The sequence below is a fragment of the Ahaetulla prasina genome, chromosome 4, assembly GCF_028640845.1.
Source record: "Ahaetulla prasina isolate Xishuangbanna chromosome 4, ASM2864084v1, whole genome shotgun sequence".
NCBI classification, from domain to species: Eukaryota; Metazoa; Chordata; class Lepidosauria; order Squamata; family Colubridae; genus Ahaetulla; species Ahaetulla prasina.
In genome coordinates, this window is record NC_080542.1 from 56,201,080 (window position 1) to 56,224,091 (window position 23,012).

At 36.7% G+C, this 23,012-nt stretch overlaps 1 protein-coding gene across 6 annotated transcripts in view; it reads left to right on the forward strand.

Annotated features, from left to right (window-relative positions):
- Positions 1 to 23,012, forward strand: part of LOC131198656 (transmembrane protease serine 11E-like) — a 68,174-nt gene that overhangs the window by 21,496 nt on the left and 23,666 nt on the right. For 3 of the 6 annotated variants that reach the window (XM_058183531.1, XM_058183530.1, XM_058183534.1), the window contains exon 3: positions 19,266 to 19,392. The exons of 1 other annotated variant lie outside the window; for it this stretch is intronic. The gene's annotated coding sequence lies outside the window, so the exon portion shown is untranslated. Of the gene's footprint in view, positions 1 to 19,265; positions 19,515 to 23,012 lie in introns of all 6 variants that reach the window. 2 more of the 6 variants (XM_058183532.1, XM_058183533.1) reach the window with 1 other exon arrangement.

The window sequence follows — 23,012 nt, forward strand, 5'->3', positions numbered from 1 at the left end:
ACGGCAGCAATGGGCATTGTAACGTTTGGCTTCCATGCCACACTTCCATATGTGGCAGACTGTTTTCCCCAGCTGGCTTTGGCTTTCTGGTCAGAGTTTTGACCAAAAGGCAGGTTTTTCTCCTAGAACTACTTTTCTAGTTGTTGATTCTGGGAGGCAGCAGGAAGGGCAAAGAAGCACTATTGTCCCAAGCAGCTTAATCAATCTCCCTCAAGAGATATCCAGGGCACATTATTACTGATTTCTCTCAGGCTGCACTTAATCAGAAGTATGGAACAGTGACCACAAAAATGAGAACTTAATGCCTCATCTTCTCTCCATAGATTTTCAGATAGGAGTTGAGAGCAAGAGAAAAAGCAAGAGAGTTTAAATTCTTATTCCTCTTGGAAATCAGTTTCATTAAATTTAGTGTGAACAAGCTTAGGAAAATTTTGCCTTTTGTTAAATAGAAGACATACAATCCTCTGCAGAGTTTTTTGTTTGTCAGTTTCTCCCTTCCTCTTTATTTTTTAATAGTGCAGATATTGTTCTACAGGGTGACTGGATTTGGATCTGAACACACTCATTTATTTTCCGTTTGTAAACTTGTTGCATTTTCCCACTTCATTCCTTTTCTCATAACTGAAAATTAATTAAGGAATTAATTAATTAACTATTAATTGTTACCATTGTGTTTTTATTGGTACTTCTAGGATCTGTTCTTTTCTTTTCTCTGAAAAGATAAAATAGTTGTTTGTGACAATTTTCCTCTTGAGATGAAACTATAAAGGTGTTATTTATTTGGGAAATTTACAGGTGGCTTTCAGTAAAATGTCCTGGGAAATTTACAAAAAAGTAGGCTACTTGTCTATAAGCCTTTGAAAATTATTTGGGTTACATGATATCCTGAAGATGTTCCACACTTGCTGCTATTGTGCTGACACTATTGAACAGTGATTGCATTGTTTTTGTTTGTATTATGTTGCAAAGTTTGAAGTTGAGTTTCTGTAAGCTCTGAAAAGAGGAGTTTTCAATGTTTTATGCCAAGAAATCTGGATGATGGGTGTTGAAAACAGCAGAGTAAACTAGATACAGACTTTGGGATAATGCAAGGAAGGTAATTAGTTAACAATTGCTATTTGGTCCAGATGTCTTCTGTCATCTGTTGTTTATTACAGGAACAACACATTTCAAAGCTTAAATATTTTGTTTGGGGGGGGGGAAAGAAAACACACACACACACACACACACACACACACACACACACACACGTCTTCCTTTTCCCCCAAAAAGTGTCCCCATGAGTTCAATTTCTTCTGAGTTGGGCGACTTGCCCTTTGAAGAACCTATTCTGAAGGAGTGCTGATCTCGGAGATAGGGAAGGAATGAGTTAGTGGAGAGAGGGGGGCTTCCAGAAAAGGTTATATAATTCCTCCAAATAACCTGCCTTGATTTTCTTTAGTATAAAAAGATAACCCTGACAGTTTTTCAATATTATGTTGCTGTACCTACCTTGAAGATTTTGTTGCTGTTCTTACCTAAATAGCTGACACCTAGCAGGGGAGGCACACTCCCAAAAAGTATGGATTGGGCTAGGACATAAAGTAAACCTGATATCAATTCATTTGCATTTAATTAAACTTAAAATTATAATTCTATCCTTTCCCGGATGGTGCTGGATAGCAGAGCACCCCTCATTCAAGCCATAATCTACCTGGGGAAGACATTGAGAATAGAACATTGTTCTGGATACCTGAAAATTTTGCTTAAAATTTTTTCTCCTTTGAAAAACATTTTTCATCATACTGCAAAAGTTAAAAAAGCAGAAAGAAATTTCACCAGTTCTGTTTGCTTCAGTACATAGAATCTCCTTACAGGACATAGGCTTCTTTTATGAACCAGTATCTTGACCAGGATTGCCTTCTTTTCTGTTCTAGTCTGAGTGTCCTACTTGATTTACAAGAAATGTCCACAGGATTAGAGTTGTAGAGTCGCACCAAAAAAAGAGCACGCATTTACCATTTGTAAAAATGCCTTAGACTTTCTTCCAGTAATTCAAGCATTTTGAAAGAGAGTGCCTACCCTTCTATATGTTAGCTTGTTGGTTGGTTTTAATCCCTGTTTACTACTTGAATGGGGAAATGAACGGAGGCTATTTCTTCCATCTCTGCATCAGCCATCTGAGTCAATTTCTCCTAGAAAATAGCCTAGCCTAAGTTACTGCCATAGAGAAATCTTACTTTCAAAATAGTGCTGAAATAGGACTATTTGTTGGATGATGTGTGCCTAAGAGAAGTTCTTAAAATCATTCTTTTAGAAGTGTGCATTGTTGCTTCTATTTAAAATCAATATTTATATTAAGGAAATTTAAAAAGCTATTAGAAATAGATACATTACAATGAACTGAACAAGTATTTTTAGGAAGTATTTGGGTTTCCTTTAATGTGGATTAGTAAAGTAGAGAGAACTGATTATTAAGACCTCTCTAATTTCTATTTTGGCATTTGTGCTTCCTCTTTATTCAATTGCATTCTTGCTTTTCTACTTCTGTAAATTAAAAAATGGCAGAATGGAACCTAGAAACAGTGCAAATGAATTAAAAGGGGGGAACGAACAACTATAATATTTGTGTGAATTGTACTCACAAAATAGCATCTATGTAAAAAAACTAATTTCACATTACCTTGTAGTATCAGATTTAGAAGTGGTTAAAATTAAGGCTCAGTATAAACAGATTCTTTATTTTTTAAATTTAATTTATTTATGAAATCTTTGTATGTTATATATCTTACTATATTTTAATGGAGACAAGAGGCAACACAGCCTGGTATTGGATCAAGAGTTAGGAAAGCCACTCCCTAGGATCGCCTAGGATATATCCTTTAGGGAGAGAATAGTACTGGGTTAGTCTAGCAAGATTCTCTATCTATCTATCTATCTATCTATCTATCTATCTATCTATCTATCCATCCATCCATCCATCCATCCATCCATCCATCCATCCATCCATCCATCCATCTATCAGGAAATAGAACTAACTTTTGGCTTTGGTTCTAGGTCATTTTTTGACTGGGCCTGACATTCCGGTGGCTGGAAAGTACTGGAATTGTTCCAGCTATTTGGATGGCATCAACTAAGAAAAACTGACACCCAATACAAAATTGTTTTAAAAATGCAAAGGACTTAATAAGTTTGCTTCTTCAGATGTCCTAGCTCAGGAGTGTCAAACTTGATTTCATTGAGGGCCACATCAGATTTGTGTTTGACCTCGGGGGGAGGGGCGGTGTGTGTGTGTGTGGCCAGAGTGGATGTGGCCAGCATGACATCACTTGTGTTGGGGTGCAGCTGTTGTGGCTTGAGTGCTCTGCCAGTGAAAACGGGCTCCTGAGCTCCAATTTCTACTGGGACAGTCTCCTTCAACCCTCCGCCAGTGAAAATGGAGCTTGGGAGGGCTGCTTGTGGCTCACCCAAGCTCCATTTTCACTGGTAGAAGCACCGTGGGCTGGTCCTTTGCTATTTCAAGGGGTCCCCTGCAGGCCAGATCTAAGGGCTGGATCTGACCCCTGGGCCTTGAGTTTGACACCCCTGTCCTAGAAGAATGTATAGATATTGGAGAAGTACAGGAAGGGCCAGCATATGTGACCTACTTTCTACTGATTTTCAAACTCTTATATTTTCAGGTAAAAACAGGAGTTGTTCTTTAAATTCTTAAAGAGTTATACTTAAAGTGGATTTGTGCTGACCTTAAAAAAATAGGTTGATGGGACTAGACCTACAATTGGAAACAATATGGTGGCCAAGTGAGGGTAACAGACTGGAACTTTGCCACACTTACTTTATTCCTTATCCTCCACACTGACATCTAAGTAGCTTATGGAGCTGCCTACAATGATCTTCTTTTGAAGTTCCTTGCTTTGAGAAGCTTCTATGCTCAGGCTAATATGTCTTTCCCCTGCTTCTATGTTTGGGAAGTAACCTGTGCAATTTTCTGGAACTGTCAATTGGTAATGTCAACTCCAATAATCCATTCAGAGCAAGGTACTATTAGTGAACTATCTCATTCCACATGTCAAATGTAATCTCTAAGAAATCCTAAACATCTCATCTATTTAGGCCTGGAAAAGAAAAATCAAATGTCAAAGTACTAAATATTTCGAGTTGATTTGCATTTGTGGGAGAGGATTTACTCATATGGACAGAATAACGAATCCTCCTGCATCCAAAGCTATGAAAAAAAATCAGCTTTTTAAAAAAAACACACACACACAGAGAGAGAGAGAGAGAGAGAGAGAGAATGTGTGTTTAATCAGCCTCTAATAGAATCAATGAAATCCAATTGCCAGTGGGAGTAAATTTTACAGCTCATGTAAGTGTATGGCAAATGTATTGTGAGCTGTTCACTTTTATTAAGGATATTCTATCCACTTTGAAAGAGAACCAGTTCGGTGTAATGCTTAAGACATCAGACTAAAAACTGGTACACTATGACTTCTAGTCCAGTTTTAGGCATGAAGCCAACTGGATGATCTTACTCTAGCCATTCTCTCCCATAGGGGTGCAATCCAGCAGGTTCTGACAAGCAGTTTTGAGTAGTTCAGAGAACCGGTAGTGGAAATTTTGAGTAGTTCAGAGAACTGGCAAATACCACCTCTGGCTGGCCCCAGAGTGGGGTGGAAATGGAAATTTTACAATAGCCTTCCCCCAGGAGTGGTGAGGGAATGGGGATTTTGCAGTATCCTTCCTATGCCAGACACACCAAGCCACGCCCACCAAACTACACCACGCCCACCAAGCCACACCCACAAAACCGGTAGTAAAAAAAATTGAATTCCATCACTGCTCTCCCAGTCCTAAGAAGAAGGCAATGGCAAATAATTCATGAAATCCTGCCAAAAAACCTGCAGGGACTTATCTAGGAAGTCTCCAAAAATCAGACACAATTGAATGGAAGAAAAGAAACCCCTTTGACTCATATATTATTAGCATACTGCTCAAAATACCATTGTCCAGAACAATTTCAGTTTCTTGGGTCAAAATATGATTTCTGTTCCTGGCTTAAATGATTTTGAAAAAAGAACAACATACTGCCTGAAGAGTTAAATATTAGGAATTTTTAATATGGCCAAAGGCAAGCAAGGTAGCAGTGCCTATTAACCTTGGATGAATTGAAAAATCTGATTGCTATTTGGATAGATCAGCATGAAATGTTAAGGCTGTACATATATTGGGAAACTGAAAAAACTTCCATATTTTTGCTTAGCAACCTATAAGAACACATAGCCATCCACAGACAGAGTTAGAAGCAAGGAAAATGGATAAAATGCAGTGTGATATATAGGACAAACTCTGCCTCTTACATATATATTTTTTGAATTTTTTTTATTTTTCAATAAAAATACAAACAGTGTGTTGGTTGGTTGGTTACAAAAACTTTTGTGCAATTTCACCATATTCATAATATGCAATTTATCTTATTTTGCATTTTACCAATCTAATATATGTCCAAATATTTTAATCAATTAATCTTTTGTTTAATTATAAATATTTCTTCCCTAACTTCATATAAAATGTACTAGAATAGAATAGAATAGAATTTTTATTGGCCAAGTGTGATTGGACACACAAGGAATTTGTCTTGGTGCATATGCTCTCAGTGTACATAAAAGAAAAGATACGTTCATCAAGGTTCATCAAAATGTACTAGATTTTACATTAATTATATTTGTATCCTTCATTTCCTTTTTTTAATTCAAACCAATAATATTACATTATATTTTGTATATTTCAACAATTCTTACATTATAAATGTCTCTATCAAACTTCATTAACATATTTTTTATCTAGCCATTGATAAAATAAATCCCATATCTTATAATATTGTTTATCTTCCTGTTCTCTGATTTCAAATGTCAATTTACTCATTTCTGCACATTCCATTATTTTCTTGATAATTTCATCTTGCATTGGTATTTTCTCATTTTTCCAATTTTTTGCAAACACAATTCTAGCCGCTGTTAATACATTCACAATCAAGTATCTCATTTCTCTATTATAAGTTTCAGGTATAATCCCCAATAAAAAAACCTCTGGTTTAAAGTCGATATGTTTTTTTATCATTTTTTCCAACCATGTGTGGATTTTAGTCCAATATTTTTTAGCTTCTACGCTTGTCCACCACATATGGTAGTATGAACCAGATGTCTGATGACATTTCCAACATTTTTCGGATTTATTCTTGAACATTCTGGCATTTCTCGTTGGGGGTAGATGCCAGCTGTAAAACATCTTATACAAATCCTCTTTATACGCAGCTGACATGGTCATTTTATAGTTTTGCAACCACAATTTTTGCCATGCCTCTAAATTAATCCCACATCCAAAGTTTTTCCCCCAAGCAATCATTGTTTCTTTAACTTGTTCTTCTTCCAGTTTAACCTCTAGTAAGTGGCCGTATAATTTTTTAATTTTTTTATCAGTACCTGTTAAAATTTTATCTAACTTAGTCAAATTATTATAATAACCTTCTGCTTTGGAATCTTTATCGTAACTAGAGTGTATTTGCAAATATGAAAACCAATTCATTTTTATACCTTGTACTTCTAATTCTTGCTTAGATTTGAGTTCACCCTTTTCATTCAACAACTCACAATATCTAATAATTTGTTCCTTTCTAAATATTATTGAGTATGAGAATGCTTCAATAGTTGATAACTAGACTGGAATTTTTAGATAATATTGTCTCTTGATCTTCTCCCAATTTAATAACAAGGCCTCTCTTATAAAATGTCTTCTGAAATACTCCTGTGTTTTCGTTTCCTTATACCAGAGGAAGGCATGTCATCCCAGTAACAAATCATGTCCTAAGGTCAATATTCTAGTATTTCTTAATGTTATCCATTCCTTGACCCACATCAAATTCGTTGCTTGATAGTATAATTCCCAATTAGGCAATAATGTCTCTTACATTATTGTGTGAACAATCATGGGAGCAGGGACAAAAGTGGGACAGGAAGAACATTTTGAGAGGAGTCACTTGACCTGTTGGCTAACATTAAATATAGTACTGCACCTATTGTAGTTACAATCATAGTGGAAAGAGTAAATGTAGACAGTAAGTTACCTAGCTGCTTGCTAAATTCTATTAAGGCCACATTTTTGATTAAACTTAAATAGAGGAACAAGAACTTTTTAAAGGTTTTTATATTTTAAAAAAATCTATCTAGAAAGTTATTAAAAGTCCAGTTGTTTCCTACCATTAATTTTTTCACTTGCTGACTTAATCAATTGTGTGGTAACCTACTTAACCATTTCCCCTTGAGCATATATACTTTCTTAAATAGACATATAAGGAAGAGCTAAAATGTACAAGCAAAATGATCTTGCTATCAGCAACTATAGTGAAAGGAGACCGGAATTCCAACCCAACAATATGTCGATGTCTCCATGAAAATTACTATTAATCTTCTCATCATTCCTATCACCCATCTCCTCCCACTTATGACTATATGACTGTAACTTGCTGCTGCATCCTTATGATTTATATTGATTGTTTCCTAGTATTATTTGATTGCGTATTTGTACCCTATGACTATCACTAAGTGTTGTACTTTATGATTCTTGACGAATGTATCTTTTCTTTTTATGTACACTGAGCGTATATGCACCAGAGACAAATTCCTTGTACATCCAATCACACGTGGCCAATAAAGAATTCTAATCTAATCTAATTTAAAAGAATATATACCCTGATAAATCTTGAAAGAACAAAAGGCGGCACAGGAGAAAAGTAGAGAATATTCCTATGCCGTAATCAATATGGTTCTTTCAATATAATCATCAGGAACTGATATGCTTTTATAGGTAAACAAGTGCTTCACTTTTATCAACAATATAGCTTTGGAAGATTCAATTACTACCTTAGATACTTAAGATATAGTAGCAGAAGTCAATCTACTGTAACAAACACTATGTTTATGTAGCAAACATATGGAACAAATACATTGAATTAGACATCTTATACAAATAATAAGTTCTGTTATAGTACAATCTGAGTTTGTACAGCACACCATTATCTGCTATTGCTTCCCAATGCTGTCTTATCTAGATTAGAATTCATGGTTTTATAACATTGTCAGCAAACTATAGATGGGCTGTCCAGGCTCATTAGTTGTACTTGATGTTGAGAAAATCTAATGGAGCAGATGCATTACTTTTTTTCTGATAAGCATTGAATGCTTAAGATTCTGGTTTGTTCCTTCAGAGCACAGCTATAGCACATTACCTATTTCTTATATGGATGTATACTGTGTATTATTTTAAATTCTGTCTAGCCTGTTAGCTATATTATTCAAAGATTAAAAAAAAAACTTGATTCTAATTTTGAGGGGAGGCTGTAAGAAAACTCCTGGATTGTAGGTTAAGAAGGTAAAAAAAAAACACTTTAAAAGAAGACAATAACAAACCCCCTGGTTGCTAAGGCTACATTTGGGTTCTTTCAATATATATATATGTCCATTCAATCCATCCATCCATCCATCTATCCATCCATCCATACATGCATACATACTCTGTTTCCCCCACCCCCAAATAAGACATCACCTGATAATAAGCCTAATTGGGTTTTTGAGTGCATGGCAATAAGGCCAAGCGCTTATTTCAAGGTTCAAAAAAATATAAGACAGGGTCTTATTTTCGTGGAAACATGGTACATACACACACACACACACACATACACACACACACACACATATGCTGGATGTAAGACCATTTTATCCTTTTTAAATTGTTTCAGTTCTATTAAGTCCAACTCTAATGATTCAGTAAAGTTAGAGATGCAAGTAAAAATTCTTAAATTACTGAATTGTACTAAATGGTAATTTCTGATCCACACCATCACAATTAAAGATACTCCTAAGAAAAAGTAGATAGGACTGGAATTGTTTTGTGTGGGAAACAAGGTCCTTGGTGTAATCGGAAAGCTGAGAATTCCGTCTTATTTCTATAAAAAGATGAAATAAAAGCAGTTCGCTTGAATCCATTTTAGATTTTACACTTACTGCGTTTTTCACATAGATACCATGGGTTTCTTTTTTGTTTTTCAAAATCTCCAAGGGAAGATTTCTTTCTTTGTACTTTTGTAGCAAACTTTGTGAGGTTGCCTGGCAGGTAAAAACCTGCCCAGAGCCACCCTCTAAAGCACACAAATGAGCAATTCTAAATCCACATATTGCTCTTCTGAACCCAACATAAAATTACTCTGTGCTATTTGGCTTGGCACTGTAGCAATAAAGGATTGGTGGGAGAAGAAAAATAAATTTCCTCTTTGCTCATGTAAGTGAGTAATCTTTAGTTGGTTGATAAATAAGCAGTCTTAGTTCTTCTCCTCTTTTGCCACATCTAGGTGCTCTGCAAATTTAAACCTTGTTGTCATTTTAAACCCTGAAATAGATCAAGAGTGAGAATGAAAATGAATGATGGTGGAAGCTTTTTTATTTTTAATTGCATCTAAAATTGACTTGGATTCAAGGGTGGAACTTGAAAAGTTTTTTCTCTTTCTTATAATAAACCATTATGACAAGTTTGGACAAAGAAAACACAGAATTCCATTGAATATACCACACTTAAATTGTTGTACAAAAGAACTGGATTCTGAGTAGAAAAGCAACAAATGTCTTTTTCACCTACAATTTTCATTTTAGCCTCTAAAAGTGGTTTTATAAAACTACATGTAATATTTGCCAGTAGTTTCAAGTAGTTTGATGGATCTTAATGGATTTTAATTTTATTCAACTTGAAATTTCAGATAAGTTATCTGGAAGTGTAAGTTTGCCCAAAAATGAAGTTGGAATCTGACTAACCAGAATGGAGATTTTAAAGGTCTGATTAAAAGGCAGGGTTTTTTAAAAATTTATTTATTTTGTCACAACAGTATACACAAACATTGACATAAAAACAACAACATATCATTTAAACATATATATGGCTAAAATATGTATAAAATATAAAATATAGGCTAAAATATGTATATATATAAGCAAAAGTATTAATTTGATATAATGAAAGGGAACAATAGGACAGGAACGGAAGGCACTTTTGTGCTCGTATGCACACCTCTTATAGTCCTCTTAGGAATAGGGTGAGGTCAATAGTAGACAGTTTTTGGTTGAAGATTTTGGGATTTTGAGAAGAGACCACAGAGTCAGGTAGTGAGTTCCAAACATTAACAGCTCTGTTACAGAAGTCATATTTTCTGCAATCAAGATTGAAGCGGTTAACATTAAGTTTGAATCTATTGTTTGCTCTTATATTATTGCGATTGAAGCTGAAGTAGTCTTTCACAGGAAGGATATTGCAATAGATGATTTTGTGTGTTAAACACAGGTCTTGTCGGATTCGGCAGAGTTCTAAGTTTTCTAATCCCAGGATTTCAAGTCTGGTGGTATAAGGTATTTTGTTGTTTACAGTGGAGCGGAGAACTCTTCTTGTAAAATATTTCTGGACATGTTCAATTGTATTAATGTCTGAGATGTGGTATGGGTTCCAGACAGGTGAGCTGTATTCAAGAATAGGTCTAGCAAATGTTTTGTATGCTCTGGTTAGTAGTGTAGAGTTTTTGGAAAAGAAGCTGCGTAAAATTAGGTTTACAACTCTTAGAACTTTTTTTGTTATGTAGTTGCAGTGGGCTTTGGCACTTAGGTCATTTGATATGAAAACTCCAAGGTCTTTAACAGGATGGGGGTCATCTGTAAGGTAATGTCCATCAAGCTTATACTTAGTGTTAGGGTTCTTTTTCCCAATATGTAAGACTGAGCATTTGCTGGTTGAGATTTGGAATTGCCAAGTTTTAAACCAATTGGATACAAAGTCAAGGTCTTTTAAAAGGCAGGGTTTTTTAAAAATTTATTTATTTTGTCACAACAGTATACACAAACATTGACATAAAAACAACAACATATCATTTAAACATATATATGGCTAAAATATGTATAAAATATAAAATATAGGCTAAAATATGTATATATATAAGCAAAAGTATTAATTTGATATAACGAAAGGGAACAATAGGACAGGAACGGTAGACACGCTTGTGCTCTTATGCACGCCCCTTAATGTCCTCTTAGGAATGGAGTGAGGTCAATAGTAGACAGTTTTTGGTTGAAGATTTTGGGATTTTGAGAAGAGACCACAGAGTCAGGTAGTAAGTTCCAAGCGTTAACAACTCTGTTACAGAAGTCATATTTTCTGCAATCAAGATTGAAGCGGTTAACATAACGTTTGAATCTATTGTTTGCTTTTGTTTTATTGCGATTGAAGTTGAAGTAGTCTTTTACAGGAAGGACATTGTAATAGATGATTCTGTGTGTTAAACACAGGTCTTGTCAGAGTCGGTGGAGTTCTAAGTTTTCTAATCCCAGGATTTCAAGTCTGGTGGTATAAAGTATTTTGTTGTTTTCAGAGGAGCGGAGAACTCTTCTTGTAAAATATTTCTGGACGTGTTCAATTGTATTAATGTCAGAGATGTGGTATGGGTTCCAGACAGGTGAGCTGTATTCAAGAATAGGTCTAGCAAATCTTTTGTATGCTCTGGTTAGTAGTGTAGAGTTTTTGGAAAAGAAGCTGCATAAAATTAGGTTTACAACTCTTAGAGCCTTTTTTGCGATGTAGTTGCAGTGGGCTTTGGCACTTAGGTCATTTAATATGAAAACTCCAAGGTCTTTAACAGGATGGGGGTCATCTGTAAGGTAATGTCCATCAATCTTGTACTTAGTGTTAGGGGTTTTTTTCTCAATATGTAAGACTGAACATTTGCTGGTTGAGATTTGGAGTTGCCAAGTTTTAGACCAATCGGATACAAAGTCAAGGTCTTTTTGAAGGGTAGAAGTATTGTTGGTGGTATTAAATAGTTTGACATCGTCAGCAAAGAGAACACAATAACTTGAGATAAGGTCACAGAGATCATTTATGTATAGTATGAAGAGAGTTGGTCCAAGAACGCTGCCTTGGGGAACGCCACTTTTGACAGGAACAGGATTTCTTGATAGAGTGTTGCCAATTTTGACCACTTCTTGTCTGTTTGACAGGAAGGCATTTATCCAATTGTGAAGAGGTCCTGAAATGCCGTAGGATTTTAGTTTTAGGAGAAGTTTTTCTATGCATATCAAGAGAATCATAGAGGGAAAAAATAGACTCCTGCTTCTTTTTATTTCAGTTTAGTTTCAGTTTGGGGCAGTAAGGGAAGTAACAGTAACAGAGTTGGAAAAGACCTTGGAGGACATCTAAACCAACCCCCTGCTCACGCAGGAGACCTATACTGGGGATTTTGTTCCTGCTTTTTGTTGGACAACTGGAAGATTGATTGAATGATTATTGATCTATTGCATATCTCTCAGAAAGTATCTGTAGAGTGAAGCATATATTCTGTGAACTGAAAATTTAGAGAAAGGGTATAGCAATATGCTTCCCTGAATTCAGCTATAGGGGCCCTTCCTAATGGTTATGATCATGTCTTTATGATATAGTACATATATTCTCTTATTCTCAGCTCATGGCTGAGGTTGGCTAACTTGGGATCTTTCTGATCTAGTATGAAAATAGTGTTTCTATCTTCTGTCTACCCTTACCTTGCTCTATGTTCCATATATGGTCTTTCAAGGTGAGCTGGTGATGAGTTGGAAGGACAGTGATCTGCCCAGTTTCTCCTGTCACTTTAGGCAGGATTGCAACGAGGGTGGTGCAGGAAGTCGCTGTTTCCTCAAAGAACTGTGGTTTTTTTGTTGTTTTCATTTCAATTTCATTTACTACTTTATGATCTTACTTGAACAAACTGATATTGGTGTAGTTCATGGTGTTCAGGGAAGAAAACAAAGCAAGTTAAAACAACTTTCCTGATGGTGTATGTGCATACTTCTTAAAAAAACTTTCCACTAATATAGCAGAACCCCTAAGCATAATCTTTGAAAAAGCTTTCAGGACCAACTCTCTTCCCAAACTTTGGTCACTAGCCACGGTCATACCTGTCTTCAAAAAAGGAGACCCCAGCCTAGTTGAAAATTACAGACCAATCTCTCTATGCTGCGTTACCTGTAAAGTTATGGAATCCATCATCAACCAATACATTACCCTCCACCTAGAAACAAACAACCTACTCTCTAATAAACAATTTGGTTTAAGAAAAAAATTATCATGTAATTTACAACTTCTTCACTGCAAAAACATATGGACCACAAATCTTGATCAGAGCAAAGCAATAGATGCTATTTACATAGACTTTTGTAAAGCTTTTGACTCAGTGGTACACGACAAACTTCTCCTAAAACTCCTATGGCATCTCTGGACCCCTCCACAATTGGATTACAGCTTTCCTGTCAAACAGACAACAAGTGGTCAAAATTGACAGTGCCCTATCAAATTCTGTTCCTGTCATTAGTGGCGTTCCCCAAGGCAGCGTTCTTGGACCAACACTCTTCATATTGTGCATTAATGATCTCTGTGACCATATTATAAGTAATTGTGTTCTCTTTGCTGATGACATCAAACTATTTAACACTACCAACAATACAGCTACCCTTCAAAAAAACCTTGACTTTGTGTCAGAATGGTCAAAAACTTGGCAACTCCAAATCTCAACCAGCAAATGCTCTGTCTTACACATTGGAAAAAAGAACCCAAACACTAAGTACAAGCTCAATGGACATTACTTTGCAGATGACCCCCACCCCGTTAAAGACCTTGGAGTTTTCATATCAAATGATCTAAGTGCCAAAGCCCACTGCAACTACATTGCAAAAAAGGCTTTAAGAGTTGTAAACTTAATCTTGTGTAGCTTCTTCTCCAGAAAGATTACACTACTAAGTATAGCATATAAAACATTTGCTAGACCAATTCTTGAATACAACTCGCCTGTCTGGAACCCACACCTCATTTCTGACATAAATACAATTGAGCATGTCCAGAAATATTTTACAAGAAGAGTTCTCCACTCCTCTGATTACAACAAAATACCTTATGCCACCAGACTTGAAATCCTGGGTTTAGAAAATTTAGAACTCTGTCGCCTTCGACAGGACCTGAGTATAACTCATAGAATCATCTGTTACAATGTCCTTCCTGTTAAAGACCACTTCAGCTTCAATCACAACAATACACGAGCACTTCAGCTTCAATACAACAATACATGAGCTTCAATCACAACAATAGATTTAAGCTTAATGTGAACCGCTCCAATCTTGATTGCAGAAAACATGACTTCTGTAATAGAGTTGTTAATGACTGGAATGCACTACCAGACTTTGTGGTCTCTTCCCCAAATCCCCAAAGCTTTAACCAAAAACTATCTACTATCGACCTCACCCCTTTTCTAAGAGGTCTATAAGGGGCGTGCATAAGAGCACCAACGTGCGTACCGTTCCTGTCCTAATGTTCCCTTTGATTGTATCCAAATTTCATATAGTTATTACATACTTATGCTTATATATATGCTTATATATCTTATAGTTATTTCATGCTTATGCTTATATATACTGTTGTGACAAAATAAATAAATAAATAAAAATAATGTGCCTAAAGACTGACCAATTCTCAGAGGAACCATTGTCAGTGTGTTTGCCGGAACTGTTCTTTTCGATGTATCACTTGATTTTGGAGGGAATTGAATCCATTTCAGAGCAGTTATTAATGAAGACAGAGTTTGCAAATTCTTAGAAGGCAGCTGAATAATTTTATCTCTGTGCAAACAGATGTATATAGATCAATTATTGATATGAATAGCAGTTTGCAGTTTGCCAATCTTTGTAGCTAAGTCAATTGGCAAATCATGTCTTTCCCTCCATAGAGATGAACTATAATTTACATTATTTGCCTCTGCCCACCTAGCAGTCCAAAAGCATGCAAACGTGAGTAGATAAATGTGGGGTGAGACAGTCCCTCAAGCACCTGGACCCATCTATGAAGGGCTTTAAAGGTGATCACCAACACCTTAAATTGCACCCAGAAGCAGACTGGTAACCAATGTAGCTTGCAGAGCAGTGGTGTTATAGGGGCTATTCTTGGGTCCCCAAAACTGCCTGTGCTGCCACACTCTGCACCATCTGCAGCATCCAAATGCTCTTCAATGGTAGCCTCATGCAGAGCACATTACAATAATCCAGCCGTGAGCTGATTAGGGACTGAACGACTGAGTTGGAAATGATTTATTCCTGGTTTTATTCCAATATCACATTGATTATGTGCCATTGCAATCTCATAGACAAATTTTCTCCATAACAATCTGTTCCTAACATTAAGGTCTTCCAATAGTGCACTGATCACTACTGCATTTAAATCCACCCACTTTCCTTCTGACTGTCTTCTTCTTTGCTTTCCTTCCACCCTTCTCAGTATAAGACCCTTCTCCAGATTTCTGACTCTTTGCATGATAGCTCCAAAGTGGAATAAATTGAGTCTTGGCATTTGTGCCTCAAGTGAGAATTCTGGGTTGAACTCCACAGTACCTTTAAGCACCTGATGAATTATTGCCTATTTTTTAAAATTTGGAAATATGAGTCACTAGAACAAGTAATGGGAACTATTTTGTGAAACTGCTTCTTCTTCATGATTTGGTGGTGTAAAGAGTTATGGGTTTTGCCCATCTTAATATATAATTTCATAATGTAATAAATCTGCTTAGTTGGTGACATTCTAGTCTTCAATTTACTGCTATGCAGCTGAGGCTAAAAGGTAAAAGGAATTCTCTGTATGATTTTGAAGCAGAGGAGATATTTGAATTATAGTTTTATTGTTCTGCCTTTAAAAAATGCAGTATGGTGTTTCACATGGAATGTATATACCCTATATTTATATTCTGGATCAAGAAAATACATTATGTGACTCATAATCATTTTGCAAAGCGAACCAGTTTGCTTAATTTATCATCTTTTTCATCTTTGCGTTATTTATTTTGTTTATAATTATCAAGAAAGAAGCAATAAGTTTTGCAGTACACTGAAACACTGGAGAGGTTCTTCAGCTGCTGGATTGGCTGTGTGATGATGAATGTATTCTCAAGTTCTGCTTTCCCCTTAGTAATTACAGCTCCAGGGTGAAGGAAAAGCCTCAAATCCAGGAGCAAGCTTTATGGGCTGCCTGAGAAATGCCATACACTCAAGCAGAGAGATTCTCTGAGGAAAAATATTTTTATTATCATCCAGGTCTTGTGCCATTTTGAGGCCAAGTACTTGTATTTCTGCAAAGTACCCCTTACTTAAACAATCTCATCTTTTTCAGTATTTTCTATCACCAACAGCATCTAGTTTGCTGATAATATGAGAAATTCAGACTTCATCTCTTTCTTATCCCAACTCTATACAACCCAAACTAACTTAACTGCTATTACTCTGATTTGTTTGTTCCCTGGAATAGTAAGGAAGGGCAAAGTTAGTTTGGGTTGTATACTGGTGGGGTAAGAAAGTAATGAAGTCTTGCTTCTTTTTTCATTCTTCTTCTAGCCCAACTGAATACTTAGGTTTTCCACACTTTGTTAGAGGTGGTAACATGGCAGGAGTAAAATCTGAGAGAGGACAGGGCTAGGCTTGGGACTGTTCTTCATTTGACATAGCCCTGGGGCAGGTGGGGGTGAGATGGGGACAAAGAAAGAGGTATGCCACCTATTGATACATTTCAAATATACTTTTGAATCCCACCCCGTTTCTTCTTCCATCAAGCAAAACCTCTCCTGAAAATTCTCTTGCAGCCCAGCAAAGTGGAATTCTTTCTCTCTAGCAATAACTGCCCTGGGGTGAATTCCTCATCTCTCTTGCAAACCACCCTCCCAACCAAATTGGATGGCCAGTATCAGCCCCATCCAATTTGCTCAAAGTATATTTCAGTGGATAAATAAAACATTTATTCATCAGTGATTGAAAAAGTAGAAATTATAAAATTTTGGGAAGGATTGCTGCTGTGGAGGGAAGGATTAATTTCTAAAGTGTGCTGCAGCCTATCTACCAGGCTGCAATGAGGCATTTTGTTTAAAATGTGTTTGCTCTATAGAACTTGGCTGGTTACAAAATGGCTGGTTACAAAATGCACTGGAAGTTAAGTTCTACAGAGCAAGCAACCCTCTCACAAAGTGTTGATTTATCAGAAAATATCTTGGTGAGATGGTTCCCTGTTATCCTTAGACATCCATAGAGCTTTCTACTAGGGAGCAACTAGATCTGAATTGGAACAATCCCAATCACCAGATGAGAGCAGAGCTAGATATTACTCTTTGCTGCCATCTAGGGGTAAACTGGATTTTTGCAGGACAGATTTGGTAGTTCATAGAGCCTGGAGGAAGTCAATATATTTACTATTTACTATATATAAAAATCCGGGTGCAGTTTGTGAAATTAATCAAGAGAACAACCAAGTATTCAAAACTTTTAAAAAGCTAACAGGATTGTGGCTCAGCAAACTAGAGAGGAATATGGTTCCAGAGGGCAAGTGTCACTAATCAAAAAGGCATATCATCTAAGTCTTGCTAGTTGACTCTGTTTCACAGAAGGATTTCAAGCATGTGCATTTGCTGGATCTAGTAAGATGAGCAGAGGGAAGCAATCCTACAAATAGCCAAGTCCTGTTTTGCCATTTAGGATTTTATAGAGAGTAACCAGCACCTTGAATTGTATCTGGAAGTAGTGCAAGTTAGGAGGCAATAGTATTATGTGGACACACTTGCTTGTACTGTCATATTCTGAACCAATTACAATTTCTAAATTATGTCCAAGGGCACCCTTGTGTCAAGTTAATTGCAGTGGTCCAAGTAAGAAGTGTGTAAGGCATGAGTGACTGTGAATATGGCCTCTTTATCTCAGAATAGGTTCCACCTGTTCCTTGAGTAAGTCCTGTGTTTCTAAGAGGACTGCCAAATTGCACACCAAATCGTTTTAAGAGAGAATGTTCCCTTTCAGAATTAAATATAGAACCCCTCCATACCAAGGAAGCTCTAAGACCCATATCCTTTCAATCTTGCTAGGATTAAGATGGAGTCTGTTATTTCCTATTCAGACCCATAAAGACTCCAGACACTGGAAAAGAATCTTGTGATCATCACTTGGTTGGTCCAAGATGGAAATATATAATTGTGTACCATCAGCAAACTGCTGATATTTCATGCCATGTTGACAAATAACTTCACTGAGCTGTTTATTGTAGATCAGCAAGTGAACCTTAATGAAAGTTAAAGCCAGGAATTCCCACAATGGTCTCTGTATTCTGAATATTTATAATTTTAGTTCTGTGGTGGATTTTCTTCTATCAAGAGTTAAACAAAAGGAGAGTGAAGAAAGGATAGTGCACTTGATATTGCACTTAGAACAACAATAAATAATTTATGGGTTTGTTTCTTAATTAATATTACATTTATAACATTGAATAAGAGCTGAATCTTCAGAAAAATATTACACTTTAGCTTTAAAATCTGAGAAGTATTATATGTTGCACTAGCTTCATCGTTTTTAGCTAGTAGGCACATTTGCTCTGGGGGTCAAATGCTAAACATATGCCATTATCATTTTCAGAATCTGATTTAAAGTGATGTGTGCAGGCCCTACATAGCAATAAATTGGAGGGACTTAATAGAGAGATTATGTAACTTAACTGAGGCCACATATTTTGAATTAATTTTTAAACATATGGATATTCAGAGCATTGTTTCTTTGTTTCCAATAAAATACAATCTTTTAATTAAGCAAAGGAAACAAAAGGAAATAGGCAGAGAGGAAGAAAGGTGAAAAGTCAGGAAATGGAAAGAATGTAGGAAGATTGAGAAAAGAGAAAGGAAATTGGAGACGTTCCTTTCAACATTTCATTAGATTTAAATATGAATTGAAAATGGGTGTTTATAGTGAACATTGTTTTGTATGATTAATTATGAAAAGCACAATACAAGTCATTTCAGGGAGAAAGAACTAATCAGGAATGGATTTAGCGATTGCAACCTGAACCCGGTCATCACTTATATGGATGATGCAATCATGAGAATTATTCAGCTGTCATTACTTCACTGTCCTGCCTCTGAATTTGTGAATGGTTGTCAGTTCTGTCATCTTCAGTTTGCCCCTAAATATTGAGCCACTCAATCTTTAAAATATATTGAGATAACATGTGGGCTTATTTGACTAAATTACACTTTGACCATGTTATTCTTACCGCAGTCCAGCAGGTAATTTTAAGACATGATCCTTGCTAACGAGTGGGGAATGATTTTATATTGTAAAATTTACCTTATTTTGATATTCATTCCTGAAATGCTTCTTCTGTTTCTCCAGATCTGGCAAAAGTCCCTGAACTAGGCATGAGATGTAGATCTTGAGCTGCAAGCTCTTTTGATTTGGCTTCAGGGAGAAGTAAGACAGACTGACAACTCAGCATATTGCATCACATCCTTTGTATCAGGTATCATCAAGACCCTGAAGTGATGTCAACTCTAAAAGTAATTTCTTACTGAAGACATGAATTGCACCAGTTGTCAATGCTATCCAATAGTTGGTTCTACACAGGGTAATTGTTTGGACTTGGTGAGTGGTTAAATGGCAAAATTGGACATAGCTAGAATTTCCTTTGGAACATATCTATAGGAAGTTTTCAAGAGGGGAAGGTAGAATGAAGTATGACAGGAGCAGTAGTGGGTTACTACTGATTCTCCCCAGTTCGCAAGAACCGGTAGTAAACATTTTGAGTAGTTCGGAGAACCGGTAGTAAAAAATGTGCTTGGCCCCTCCCCCAATCTATTGCTGCCTCCCGACTCCCAGCTGATCGGCTAGAAGGAAAAAATCAAGACTCACTTGTCAAAGAAGAGAAAAAAAACACAAGACTTCTCCCTTTATGTTGAGGAGCCAAGAAGTCTCCCAACTGATCGGCTCACTTCTCAGCCAGGAGATTGCTTGGCAAAGAAGAAGGTGGGGTGGGGGGAGAAACGCTGTCGTTTTAAATTGACAGAGCGGCTAGAAGCTCCTCTCTGGGTCAGTTGAACAACAAATTGGATAAGAGGAGGAATTCTTATATGGTTCAATGTTTTTGAAGTTTTGGGGTTTGTGCAACATGGGCTTTGTATTTCTAAAAAGGTTTGGGCGATTTCCATTGTGAAGTATCCTGTCTTGAATGAGTTTTCTGCCAGCTTGTAAATGGAGCCGAACTTCCGGCTTCCACTTTATATTATCTGTAAGCACCGGTAGCTGTTTTCTGCTTACAAAGTTTCCTTTATGCAGCTGGCAGGAATGTGGAATTTCAGGCAGGTTCCTTGCTAGCAGCTTGATTATTCCTTAATTATCTGGGATATTTTATTTGGGAAATGAAGAAGGGGGAGTTTGATTCCTTCCCAGAACGGATTAGTGGGGTGGGGAGGAAATGGGGATTTTGAAGTAACCTTCCCCTGGAATGGGGAGGGAATGGGGAGGGAATGGGGATTTTAGGCTTGCTGTCAAACATCAGCCATAATATTAATGATTGTTTTGAACAATATGCAGGTTGTATTACATGAATGGCTATTTTATATGTGAAATTATGACTGAAACCTATAGAGGTTCACACTGTCAGGAAGTTTGTCCTTAGTTTTAGGTTGCTTCTCTCTTTGTTGAGTTTCCATCCATTGCTTCTTGTTTTGCCTTCTGGTACTTTGGAAAATACTTTCCCCCCCTTCTTTCTAGCAGCCCCTTAAAAGACTGTTGCCTATCACACTCTTGGGCAAAGCATGTGAGCCATTTCCTTCTTTCAGTGGTCCATGAAAGTGCATCTATAGCAGAGGTCTTGTATCTAGTTGTTCTGGTGTGCAGTGCTATAGAGCACTGCACACCAGAACAACTAGATACAAGAACAGTTTTTTCCCGAAGGCCATCACTCTGTTAAACAAATAATTCCCTCAACACTATCAAACTATTTACTAAATCTGCACTACTATTAATCTTCTCATCATTCCCATCACCAATCTCTTTCCACTTATGACTGTATGACTGTAATTTTGTTGCTGGCAATCCTTATGATTTATATTGATATATTGACCATCATTTGTGTTGTAAATGTTGTACCTTGATGAACGTATCTTTTCTTTTATGTACACTGAGAGCATATGCACCAAGACAAATTCCTTGTGTGTCCAATCACACTTGGCCAATAAAAATTCTATTCTATTCTATTCTATTCTATTCTATTCTATTCTATCCTAACCTTGGCCACTTTAAGACTTTAAGACAGCAAAGCTAGCTGAGGAATTCTGGGAGTTGAAGTCCATAAGTCTTAAAGTGGCCAAGTTTGGAGATCCCTGATCTATAGTATGTAGATAATAAAGTTGCAAAAAGGTAAACAACATTTTTGCAGAACTATAGATACGTTGAGGCTGGGTGTGACAAAGAATGACTGGGAGGGGAAGGGCCAGGCGAGGTACCCTTGACATGAGAGACATTGAGTTGGCCATGCCTACCCAGTCACATGACCATCAAGCCACACCCACTGTCACATGACCATCAAGCCACACCCCCAAAATAAGCCACACCCACAGAACTGGTAGTAAAAAAATTTAGAACCCAACCCTCGACAGGAGATAGTAATAGGTAAGACATAGAAAGGCAAACTGAATTTGCTGCTGAAATTCTGCTTTTAAAGTGATGGGAGTTGACCACTTACAAGTAATAGGACATAGAACATCAGAGTTGGAAGGGACCTTGGAGTTCTTCTAGTCCAACCTCCTACATAAGCAAGAGACCTTACATCATTTCAGACAAATGGTTGTCCAGTCTCTTCTTAAAAGCCTCCAGTGATGGAGCACCCACAACTTCTGAAAGCAAGTTGTTCCACTGGTTGATTGTTCTCACTGTAAGGAGATTTTTCCTTAGTTTAGGTTGCTTCTTTCCTTGGTCAGTTTCCATCCATTGCTTCTTGTTTTGTCTTCTAATTAACATCATTGTGAAATTAGTCTAAATCAAGATTCTCCATTCTACTGTTTATTTCTGCCATAAGCAAGAGTGATATGTAACTGAAGTTGGAAGATAAGAAAAAATATTGGCAGGATAAATTATTTATATAATTGTGGCATAAATAGTATTTTCATAATTTGTGATGATGATCTTTTACCTATGTATGTAATCTGCAGAGATCTCTGCAGTGGAGGTCAAAAGGATGCAAATAAGAAAATCAGTGTTGCACTCATTTCCTTTTGTACATGTGCCATGCTGTGGCATGCCTGTACAAATCTGTGATGTGAAGGCACACAGGGCTTTGTTGTGAAGGTGCAATGCTACTTTTACCATTTTGTTGAAAGCATTGGATTCTTTCAATGCCTCTGAACATCTTCCTCTTTATTTTTGAAAATAAATTTTAAAACTTTGCTGGAAGAGAAAAAGAAGCAATTGAACATTCTAACTAAATTAGAGGGAGAAAATATTTCACCAATTTTGTTTCAGAATAAAATGCTTTCAAAGTCTTCCGGATATTTTGGGATATTGGGGATGAATATACCCTTGGCAAATATGGACACCATTAAGCAAGGTGTTCAGTTATACATGTCTCCTTGAAAAAGTGTGCATTTCAGGGGTGATATCTAAAAATTTTCCCTACCAGTTCTGTGGGCATGGCTTAATTGGTAGGCGTGGCTTGGTGGTCAGATGGCTGGGTGGGCGTGGCCAATAACAATAAATAATAAAAATAATAAACAAAGTATAAAAAACAATAAGAGGTACCAAAAACCAACTTTCACAGTTTACACACACACAACACAACACAACACAACACAACTGACTCACACACAATGTAAAAGCAGCTGCACTTCACACTTCTCACAGCCACAAAAAGCTCAAAAACCAACTTTCACACTTTACACACAGCACAACACAACTGACACACACACACACACACACACACACACAAATACCACATACAGCTTTCTGAGATTTTGTGTGATTGTATAGTTAGAGTGAAACACTACAGAAACACACCAAATCTCAGAAAGCTGCACAAATATTTTATTTTATTTTATTATTTTATTTTATTTTATTTTATTGTGGACTTCAATTCCCAGAGTTCCT